The 12,101-nt window shown below is 41.4% G+C and overlaps 1 long non-coding RNA gene across 1 annotated transcript in view; it reads right to left on the reverse strand.

Annotated features, from left to right (window-relative positions):
* Positions 1-495: 495 nt before the first annotated feature.
* The window catches only part of LOC147615055 (uncharacterized), a 64,792-nt gene continuing 53,186 nt past the window's right edge, over positions 496-12,101 (reverse strand). The window contains exon 3 of the long non-coding RNA XR_015263006.1: positions 496-777. This is a non-coding gene — a long non-coding RNA (uncharacterized LOC147615055). The remainder of the gene's footprint in view (positions 778-12,101) is intronic.

Here is a 12,101-nt window from a genome sequence, read left to right on the forward strand (position 1 = left end):
TCAAAAATAGGGAGGAACTCAGCGACCCTGTGGAGCATATTGATTTTCTCTAACTTTGCGAGGAGGGCATCGCGTAGGGATGCCATGTGAAAGAGTGCTTGTGTGGAATTGAGATGAGCAAAATAGGAGCAAGATAGCTTGAGCACAAAAACTTGAAGATGAATGTGAAAAATGAACTCAAGTAATTTATAGATGACTTTTTTAAGTGAGTTAAAAAAAAACCTCTTTTTTAAACAAACACAATTTTTTAAACGAGTACAACTCAAAATTGTATTGATTCCATCCAAGTTCACGTACATGGTGCTTGTTTGACATCTACACATCTAGGGAAACTAATTTCTCTGCAAAGAAAGGATTGTTCCTTTCTTTTGTGTACAATAGAGCTATTGATTACAAAAGTGAAATCGCCAGTCAATGCAAATCGGAGAGCCAAATATTCACGCAGGTTGGCAAGTGACCAGTCATCATTGACGACAATGTCTTGCACCTCCCTGTCTTGCATGGAAACATGAAGCTCAACCTGATCTACGGACGTTGTGTCCAAGTCTAGTGCTTCCCATTCGCCCCTTGTAAGTTTCCATCACCTGTAAGGGAACACAATGGACAACTGCTGCTTTGCTATGTGATACCGCACAACAACCTTCTCGACCATAACACTGCATTTGATGGTGTCACCATTATGCTGGACAATCTTTGAATCCCATGCAGGTGATAAAAAATGACTGAGTGCCCCCTCCCCCTTTGCAATCCACATAGTCGGGGTGCGATGGGTGTCACCTGCACGAAAAAAGTGCACAAAGATATGTATAGGCATATAGCATGTTATGGTTGCTCTGTGAGAGCCATACGTGCACTTCATGGCATTCTGCACATCGCTTTCAATCCGACTACTAGTAAGGGCCATTGAGGAAGTGTCAGGGATTGGCCACTCAGGAGAGGTGAGAGTTGGTGCAGATGTTACACCAAAGGCTCCAACTCCCTGGTAAGGTGTGTACATGCGTCAACTCCCGCATAAAGGCATATAAACAATATATACATTGTGGCATTCAATCCCATACATCTGGATCCATGTTAAGTGGATTTATTAATATAGTTTCTCATCATAGACGAGCCACGGCACGACATCCAGCCCATCTAAACCTGCACATCCTCTCGTATGTGCCATATAGCAACTTTTTGCATACATAGCATTCACTCTTTGTCAGCTCAAAAAGCATAACACATTTGTCATATCTTGGCTCTTATTCATACCTGCATACTTAAGGAATAGCCCTCCACCTGTTTCATCATCTGGCATCCCATATGCATTAAAATATTGTGATGGGCATGAAAGATAATTCTCTCACTCAAATGCAACTTGACATCATGTAACTACATACCTATGGAGTACCTTACCATTGCATAGTAAGTGATTATCATGTATGAATGTTATCTTCTTAAACTTTGCTGATTGGATTACGTGGTCATTCTTATAGATGTGAATCTACCTCAAGCATTTTGCTTATGCTTGTCAATGCATTGGCACTTAGGAGCAGCCCATTGTTACTTTTGGTGTGATGCTTGGATAGCTTTACAAGAAGGTGTCAGGACAATGGTCCTGTGGACATGGTTCCACGTGTCATAATCATAATTTTCTGACTTTCCTAAATGAGTTTCCTCTTCTTAAACTGGCCATTTAAGAAGGGAAGATGCCTGGAAAAAGAATTGGGGATTATATGTTAATGATTATACCTTAGTCAAAATGAAAAGGACACAATGAAGGTATAATCTATGAAAAGGGGAATCTCTGTAAGGATTCCAATGAAGCACAAAGGCTTGATAGCATGCTTCATTATGCCTCCAAAGGATTGTACAAAGGTTACACCAAAGAAGGTTTGTTAAGTTTTTCTCTCTCTAGAAATGACTACTTGAGATGAGGGAAAAGCTCATATATGCACAGAAGGACAAAGTGACATGTATGAAAGTGGATTCAAGGCAAGAGGAGTGCCAAAATGTGAATCCCACTTTAAAAGTGCATGAAAGATTTTCCTAAGATCCTATCCGAATTTTACGGAGTAAAAATGGGGCCTCGAAGGACCTAAAATGGCTGAAATATGGCTTTTGGGTGACATCCAAAGCGGGCTCATGGGCAATAAATGTTGAAAGTCGAAAGGGGGCACCTTTTAGTCCAAGTTGGACTTGATTCCACCAACGGGAAGGCTCAAAATGGGCTCCCCAACCTCCCCCACTTACTGCCTATCCACCTCTCAATAGCCATGTGGATACTATTTTGAGCATCCAAGCTTCTTCATAAAGTAGGCGAGTCCTTAAAAGTGGATTATCTTGATCATTTGAAGTGCAATTAGGGTGGGGAAAAAAAGTAAAAGTGAAGTGCTTAACAAGCTCTTCAAGCTCAAGCCCCGTAGTGCTTGCTATGCATAGCCTAGAATTAGCTCATATGCAAGCTATGCTTACTCTTCTTCTTGCAAGCTTGAAGAGCTCTTCAAGCTCTTCAAGCTCAAGCCCCGTAGTTCTTCCTATGCATAGCCTAGAATTAGCTCATATGCAAGCTATGCTTACTCTTCTTCTTGCATAAACTAAATATTAAGCTAAGCTAAGCTCAAGAAGGAGGTACTAAGTGAGGAGAAATAGTTCTTTCTTGTAAGCTACTCCTTTTTCCTCTTAATCTACCTCCATCCCCACAGTTCTATTCAACATTTGTGGTGTTTGAGAGCTTGGGATTGAGGAATCACCCATGCTGAGCTAGCACATGTGATTTTCCATATCCATGTTGCTAAAAGATTTTGGTGTAAGTACAAAAAGTTCATTGTAATGATCTCTTCCTTATGGAAGAAGTAATAATCCAAAGCTTCCTTTGGAGGGGGGACCCCAGCTCCAAGTAAATCGGATCCTCAATGGTGTTCTTTTGTGTGTGTGTATGTTTATAGTGTTGCAAATTATGTGATTAGGAGTTTTGTATGCTACCCACACTACGATAATTTTGCAACTATGTTCTTTTCTCTTCAATTTCATTCTCTCCTTCTCTAGCTTTTGTGATTAGGGAGTTCTCTCCTCTCTTTTATCACATAAAATGTGCCGCGAATAAAAGGAATTAATGCTAGCCTTTGACATTGGTATCAGAGCTTGAGGCTATTCTCTTCTTGTTTAAGAAGAGAGATCCTATGAGAGTTTTAGAGAAGGAAGTGCTTTAAGAGTCTTAGTTAAGCTAAGCTGCACACATCCTAGAAAACTGTGTACATAATGTCTCATAGTAATCAAGAGAGGCAAATGAATGATAGTGGCTTTAATTTGGCACAAGAAGAAGGTCTCCTTCTTCTCATCAAGAAGAAAAGGCTAGGAGACAAAGGAAGAGAAAGAAGAAGTCACCATCTTTTCTTTCCACTTCATCCCCATCATCTTCGGATGATAGCAGCGGCCATTCCTCTAGCTCTTTTGATGAGCTACGAAAGAGAGGACATAGAAGGAGCCATGATGCTTGGAAGTGCTCCTAAAAGCTCAAGAAGTTCAAACAAGGAGGTAAGAATATTACCTTCTTAACTTATGATGGTACTTTTGGAGCTACTGAAAAAGTTCTTTCATACACAACAATTTAACGCTGCCTTTGGAGATGAGGGCTTCACTGAGTCCTCTAAGCTACGTCATGTCTCCTTGCATTTCCAAAAGTCGGCACATCAATGGTGGGCGAGCTTACGCTCAAATGGAGAAGCCCCTATGACTTGAAAAGCTATGAGAATTGCCATCATGAAGAATTCTTAGCTACCAATGTCATCTATTCAAAAGTATGTAGACATGTTTTGGGATTTACATCTCAAAGCCATTGTCTATAAAAGAATAGACTTCACTGAGCAAAAGCAACAATTTTGTGCAGGATTGCCAGAGGAAATGAGTGAGTGAGTACATCAATGCTCAATTGCCCAAAACCATTTCAGAGGTTATTCACCATGCAATAGTTGCCTCAAAAATCAACTTCCAACAACGTGATAAGGGGAACTATCGGCCCAATGAAGGGAAAGAATGTAATGATGGTGGAAAGGGAAGAAATTCCAATGTGCCAAGCTTCTTCAAAAATTCGAGTCAAGTGAAGAACAAGGGCATTTACCAAGGTAAGAATCATCTCTCTCCCGAAGAACTTGAGAAGTTTAGGAGAGAAAATAAGTGTTTCAAATGTGGGGAGCAGGGTCATGTCTATAGAACTTGCCCCAAGAGAAACACTCGCAGTGACCTACCTAGAGCTACAATGGTTGAAGCTCAAGAAGAGGATGGACATTGCAAAGGATCCCCACTTTCATATGCTTGGGGAAAAGTAAGAGAGCATGATGCTCTCATTCTCTTTGATCGGCTCAACTCACAATTTCATATCCACTAAGTTGGCTACAAAGCTAGGAATCCACCCTCATGAGATGGGGAAAATGGTGGATGCAGATGGGCCTTTCAAAGGGCAAGAAGCTCCAGTGACTCCTCTCCTTGGAAAGCTAAGGCTCCACATCCAAGGATATGTAGATAAAGAAGATTTCTATATTTCCCCTCTCGAGAGAGAAGATGTGTTACTTGGAGCACCATGGTTTGATCACATGGTTGTCTCCATGAAGTTTTTCGAAAGGAAAATCACTTTCAAATGTTGGGAAGAAGATATGTATATACAAGCTTGTGAAGAAGGGCATACTATACCTCTTGTAAATAGTCAAGCTTTAGATAGATACATGATTTTTGTCAAAGATCTTGTAAATAGTGATTGTGTTTACTATGTCGAAAGGCAAGGCTCTAAGGAGGGATTAGAGTTATCTCAATTCCTCAAAGAAAATGAAGACATTTTCATAGATGACATTCCCAGTGAGTTACCTCCAAAAAGAGGGGATGATGATCATGTCATAGAACTCTTTCCAGGGAGTTCTCCACCTAATGGTCCTCCTTATAGAGTTTCTCAAGCTCAACAAGAGGAGATCCTAAGGTAGGTAAATGAGCTGGTTGAGAAAGGCATGGCAAGACCTAGCTCATCTCCTTTTTGCTCACCAATCTTATTAGTGCAAAAGAAGGATGGTACATACTGCATGTGTGTGGACTATCGTGCACTTAATAGGATTATGGTTAAGAATAGGTTTCCAATACCAAGAATTGATGATTTGTTTGATTAGAAGAGTACTATGGGCTAGAGTGTGGTGGCCAACAATGAAAGCAGACGTACATGAATATGTACAGAAATGCTTGAAATGCAAGAAAACACCTCCTCGTTCTTATGCAACACTGTTCCAAGTTTCAATTGCACCCAAATGGAGCAAGTACATTGTTGACTATCTCGAGCACCGAGTGTTGCCAGAAAAGGTTAGTCAAGCACGGCTCAAGGCAATTGAACTAGAATCAAAGGACTACGAATTGATTGGAAATCAGCTTTACAAACGAGGAAAGGACAATCAACTACGGTTGTGCGTCACAGAAGGTGAATATGTAAGGGTTCTCGAGCAAGCTCACACAGGATTATCCGGAGGACACTTTTCTGCAGAAACAACTGCGAAAGCTATCATGACTGCAGGATTATGGTGGCCTACTCTTTTCCAAGACGCTGCTGAGTTTGTCAAGAGATGCGACGAGTGTCAGCGGCGGGTAAAACTGCCTAAGAGGAAAGATAACATGCCATTAAGACCAATGATGGGTGCTCGGGCTTTCGCAAAATGGGGAATAGACTTTGTCGGTCCTATTAACCCCCCCGGCTTATAGGACTCAGGCGCAATACATTATTGTGGCCACTGATTATCTAACCAAGTGGGTGGAAGCTAAAGCCACGAGAAAAAGTGATGCACGAACCACTGCATGTTTTCTTTATGAGCAGATTTTTACACGCTATGGATTACCGATCGAGATTGTGAGTGATAGAGGAACGCACTTCCTGAATGAAGTGATTCACTACTTACTCTCGACGAGTTCTTAGTGATTCACAGAAAATCAGCACCCTATCACCCTCAAGCAAACGGACAAGCGGAGAGCACAAAAAGATCTTATGCACCGTGCTCACAAAGATAGTCAATAATTCCCGAACAGATTGGGAGATGAAGCTAAACGCGGCACTCTGGGCATACTGCGTAGCATTCAAAACGGCCATTGGAACTACACCGTTCAATTTAGTGTTTGGTCTTGATGCTACAAGGTTCTACCTACTTCAGTAGAATAGACCTTAAAAGTGGCTATCATCAAATCAGAATTGTGCATGAAGATATTCCAAAGACGGCCTTTAGGACTACTTCTATCTATATGAATATCTAGTAATGCCTTTCGGTCTAACCAATGCTCCTGCTACCTTCAACCGCATGATGGAAAGGATTTTCAGGCCTCATAGGAGATTTACTGGTGTGTTCTTCGACGACATTATCATCTATTCTAAATCCTTGGAAGAACACAAGGAGCATCTTTAGGTAATATTTCAAGTTTTGAGGTTTTGAGAGAGAATAAACTTTATATTAATCAAAAGAAAAGTGAGTTCTTTTTAAAGGAGATTAGATATTTAGGTCACATTATTTCCAAAGATGGGATCCAAATGGACCCTAAAAAGTTGGAAGTAATAAATGCATGGCCTGAACCAAAGAATCTCCATGAACTATGAAGTTTCATTGGAATGTGTGCATATTATAGGCGTTTCATAGAGAAATTTTCCTTTATAGCTGGTCCATTACATGACTTAACAAAGAAACATACTAAGTATATATGAACCTCAAAAGAAAGGGAAGCCTTTGAAACTTTGAAACAAAAGCTCCCTACACAACCTGTTTTGATTTTGGCTGATCTCTCAAAACCTTTTGAAGTGCATTGTGATGCTTGTGGTGATTGCCTTGGGGTTGTATTGCTCCAAGAAGGGCATGCCATAGCATATGAATGTAGAAGGTTGCACAATGAGGAAAAGACCTTAGGCATATATGAAAAAGAACTCTTAACTATTTTACATGCTTTAGAGTCCTGGAAACATTATCTTTTGGGTACACGCTTTATTCTTAGGACTGACCATCAAAGTCTTAAGTATTTTATGACCCAAACTAAACTTTCAGCAGACAAACAAATGAGGTGGGTAAATTTCTTATCACAATTCAACTTTCATATTGCTCATATTCCTAGGAAACACAATTTAGTGGCCGATGCTCTCTCTAGGAGACCCCAAGTTAATGCAGTATCAATAGCCACTCACAACGATCTATCTTCAATGATAGAGGAGTATGCTACTGATTCTGATTTTAGAGATGTCATGTCTGCCATTGCTCTAGGGAAGAAAGAAGAACCATATATGCTTCAAGATGGATATCTTCTCTATGGCAATAGGCTATGTATAACCAAGGCTCTTAGAGAAAAGACAATGTATGAATCTCATGCTCCACGTTATGCTGGGCATAGAGGGATTCAAGCTACCATGAAAGCCATGGAAAAGTACTTTTATTAGCCTACAATGAAAATGGACATAAATGAGCATGTGTCAAAATACATTGTATGCCAAAAGACAAAGTATGATAGAGGGAAACAAGCAGGTCTATTACAGCCTTTGCCCATTGTTTGCGGAGCGCCGCGTGGACGACCATAGCATAGCTTCCATGTGCAAACATGTATTGTCAACACAGGGGTAGTGACCCGATTAGTGCGTGGAGGCTACGAGAGCTTGTCACGACTCTCGGTATTCACTCACAAGCTCGAGAATGTAGCTATACTAGCACATTCGTGAATGCACACACACTCTTTCAAAAGGACATATCCTCTTCCTTATTTCACACAATGCGCACTTAAAGATTAAAGAGTAAGTGAAATGCTCAATCAACCAATGGACTAATTACTTCAATGGAAGCTTTAATGGAAAGCTTCAATACACACTTACAAGGAAAAAGACACTCTTTTCCTTAATATGAGTGAAAATTGAGCTACCATTGCCAAGAGCCCTTAGAGGCAACACCATTGAAGTGATTAAACCCTTGGAAACTAGCATAAACAAAGATTAATTCGTGATTATACCCACTCTTTTACCTAAGCTTACACACACATTAATAATTCAAAACTTGACCAAAATCAATGAAAAGACAATGGAAAGGTGAACAAGGAAGGAGGCAATAACCTTTTGTTGCAATAGATTGAGAAATACAATCACGAATCGCACGTAGGAAGCTCTTTCTACTCTCTTGAATAGAGCTCTTGGAAAACACACGCTTGAAGATAATCAAGATTAGAGTCAAAATGCCCTATTCACATTCTATTAATCATTTGGGCGCCCCCACTCAGTTCATATTGGGCCCAAAATCCCGCATTTTACTCTAGGGTTGGCTTTATCATTTCCATCAAGGCTTTTAATTTACAAGGCTTTTTTAATCATACATTACGGGATTTTACAATGTGGGCTCAATGTGGGTTCCGGGAATTAAAATATTACATTGTGGGCTTTGGGAAAATTTAAAAAATATATGTCACCGAATTTGAATGCCGCTTTCCCGCATTCCCGCATTCCAATCCCTTCGTCTTCCACATCTTTCATGTCTTTATTTAACTCGTCCCATCTTCATCCTTAGCTTTGTAAGTAGCCGTAACCGCGCCTTTAGTTGTAGCCATAGCCGTTGCCCCACAACACTCCCCTCCACCTATTTCAATGTCCGTCCCTGGACATTAGTCAAGGGATCTTGGCGTTGCTGTTTCCTTGCACATCTTCATCCTTAGCTTTGTAAGTAGCCGTAACCGCGCCTTTAGTTGTAGCCATAGCCGTTGCCCCACAACACTCCCCTCCACCTATTTCAATGTTCGTCCCTGGACATTAGTCAAGGGATCTTGGCGTTGCTGTTTCCTTGCACATCTTCTGATTGAAAGGTTGGTGCCTGTTAATTTTTGAGAAGAAAAGAAGACAAAAACTGGTGCTTAATACCTGATTGAACCGAGGGGAAAAAACCCTAAGGGAAAAAAGCACCCTGGCTTGAAGCTCTTATTGCTTATGTACATGTGGACATCCCTGGTTAGCCTTCATTGTTCGATTTGTCAATCTCTTTCTTTTGTGGGAAGTCCTTGGTACTTGTACCGATTACCTTACCGTACCTTTTTTTTTGGAATCGGAGGCATTACCTGTATATTAGTGATGCTCATCAAGCGTTTCTACTATATTTATCCGCTGTAATCCTCTTAAGTAGCACTGATAGTCTCGCTCCCTTCTAGCGTCCTCGAGTGTATCTCGCAGCAGATTTTTCAATTCCATGGCCTGGTAAGCTACTAGCCTTGCTGCTAAATCTGACACTAAGGGACCAAAAATGTGACTTTGGTATTCAAAAATACCTGTGTAAAATGCGTCTTTGAACGTTTGCATGTGATGAGATGCCAAAAATTGCAGCCTCACGAATAATCCCATGATTATTCGTGGTGGAGGTGCGAGCTGTAGGTCCCAGGAAAGCCCCTTCTTGCCTTCCAGGAACCGGGTCCAGGGTGCCTGAATTTCAATTGTTGTGTGAAAATCCTCAATGCATATCATAAGCATTTTAGCAATTTTGACCAGCAATATACATGCAAGGTCAGGCACCCCAGAAAACTGTTGTATGGCCTGCTCAAATGTGTTGAGCATATATTTCTCTGTAGGTTCGTGGCCTGACTCCGGTCCTGGAAGCAATGGGTAATTTAGCCATGTAGGTCTTTGGGCTGTCCTCCTATCCAATTCCTCCCAACTTCGACGACGCGCACTGGGCAAAAAGTTGGATCAATTCGTAATTCCCTTGGTGCCCTCGCATAAGTTGTTCGGCTGTTTGGATACTTCCGAATCCAGTTGAGCCGCCAAGTCGGCTGATGTTTCATATTCTATTCAGATTGCCATTGTTCTAATGATACTGGTTGGAAACCCCCAACTTCTTCTACTGGACATTCTGGAGTTAATCTTTCTTTTGTCTTGAGGACTTCAAATTTCAACAGCGAATATGGGAGTTGCGGCCTGTGGTATGCTTTAGTAGCATCACCTTGCTTGAAAAAACTGAGATTAGCGGTATGAAGTATGCGCTTTTCCCAATCAATGCACTCCTTTATTATTAGATCAAGATTTTGCTCAAGCAAATTGTATAACTCTGTTTCTGCTTGTGTGAGCTCATCAAGATCATCGTGTGTTATTGGCTCTGTGGAGGACGGTCCTGCTTCTTCTATAGTAGTTTCTTCGATATTTAGAAAATCCTCATGTTCTCTGGGGACCTTCTGTGTACTTTCTTTCTATCTATAGTCCTTGTCAAGGACTCTTTTATTCACTTCCTCCAGCTGCTTCTTCAAATCTTCGTTTTGCTTTTTGAGCTCATCCTCCTTACTCACGAACAAAGCCATCAGCATATCCACTTGAATTTCTTTGGCTTTTAGCTGTCCTTTCATAGTAAGGATTTCGTGTTTTTGGGCTTCATCGGATGTTGTTGCTGCTGGAACCGCCAAGACGGGATCCATGAGCAAACTGTTTAATGTCTCCTCAGCCGCTATTCTTCTTTTCATTAGCAGTCTCTGCAAGGCCGTCTTCATTATATTACTTTGTGCTTCAGCCTTTTCTCTTGCCGCTTTCGCCGCTATGGCTCGCTTCTATGTTTCTTCTAACCTCTCACTAAACTCTTTGCTGTGCAAGCATTCAGCTTCGAAGAGGCTTTCTTTGATGGCCACCTTTTTGTGGAGATCTTCATTTTCTAGTCTTTGCTTCTCCATTATCTGCTCCATCTCCTTTATTGTATTAACAAGATCTTCGTTTATTGTTTCATTTGTCTTTGAGATCTTGTTAATACTGCACAGATGTTTCCATATTTTATTTAGATGGAAAGCAGTATTTTTATCCCCTTCATCTTCATCTTTCTCTGATGTGTCTGCTTCTTGCTCGTCGGCTCTAAGCTGAGGAGCGTTGCTACTCTCAGGCTTCTCTTGTAGTCCTTTAATCCGCCGATTTGTTTCTTTTGCTCAGAACATGGCTCATCCACTGATTTTTCTTTAAGTGCTTGTGCTAAGCCACTTTTTGGAAGGAGGATAATTGGTTCTTCTTCAAGATTGATTGTAGGCACATATTCTGATCTTGTTTTCCTCCGCAAAGTGACCACTAGTGGTGGTGGCATCTCCAGTTCTTCATTTCTGATCGGAGAATCTCTTGTTAGGCTGATGGTGACCTCTTGGCCATCCAATCCTTCCACCACCAGGTATCTTTGCTCAGGCTGAATTTGCTCATCAGTTGGCTGTACCTCTTCAGCTATTTGTTGTGCTTGATCGGGTGGTATCAGCATTGAGTCCTGTGCTTTGATCTCTTGCCCCCCTTCTTCTGGTTGCTGGACAGCTTCATCTTCAATTTGCTTATCCTCTTATTGCTTGTCCGCTTCTTTCTTTTCTAATTCTTTTTGTAGCTCTTCTGTTGTGTTTAAAGGAATTTGCTGTGGCGGAGAAATTTCTGTGTCTTGCACCGCTTCCTGTTGTGGTTCACCCACTGCTTCAAAAACTTCGTTGTCGTGTTCAGGAGCTGCTTCATTTGGCTTTTCAATGTTCATGGCAGCAGTTGAGGTCATGCCCTCACTCGTTTGATGAGATGGACTATTTAGCCACTTTTCAATCTGGCTGCTTCGTAATGGGCTCATTTGACCCATAGTGTCTTCTTGGCATGAAGGGGCTTCTTCAGTTCGTCTGTGCTTTAGCTTCCTTTCTTCTTCTTGTTTTAGATAATTATTGAGTGCTTCTAGCTCACCAACAAACCTGGCCGAGCTCTTTTCCGAAGGCGCTTCCCTTATTATTGTTTCCGCCTCCTCTTCCTGCTGCCTAAGTGGGTTGTGACGGCGCTTCGTTCGACGACACCAGCTTTTCTTTTCCTTTTTGAGTCTGGCGAATGGCTTCATATAGCTTGGCTTACTGCTCGGACTTAGATTGTTGTTCCTGAGGTAATGGGCGCTTTCTCCTTGATTGCTCACGCGACGAAACTACCATGCTGACTAGTTTGGCTTTGATTGGCCCCAATTCCGTTGATATCTTATCTTGAGACAATGGTTTTGGAAGCTCCTCAACCATTCCCAACACATGGTAAGCAATTCCAGTTAGCATCAATCCTGTGGCAAGGTAAGGGTGCTGCATAATGCCCTTGCTTTATTTGTAGCTTATAATGTCCTGGAGGATACTCCTAC

The sequence above is a fragment of the Cibotium barometz genome, chromosome 41 (genome assembly GCF_041138505.1).
Source record: "Cibotium barometz isolate CiBa-2024 chromosome 41, ASM4113850v1, whole genome shotgun sequence".
Classification (NCBI taxonomy): Eukaryota; Viridiplantae; Streptophyta; class Polypodiopsida; order Cyatheales; family Cibotiaceae; genus Cibotium; species Cibotium barometz.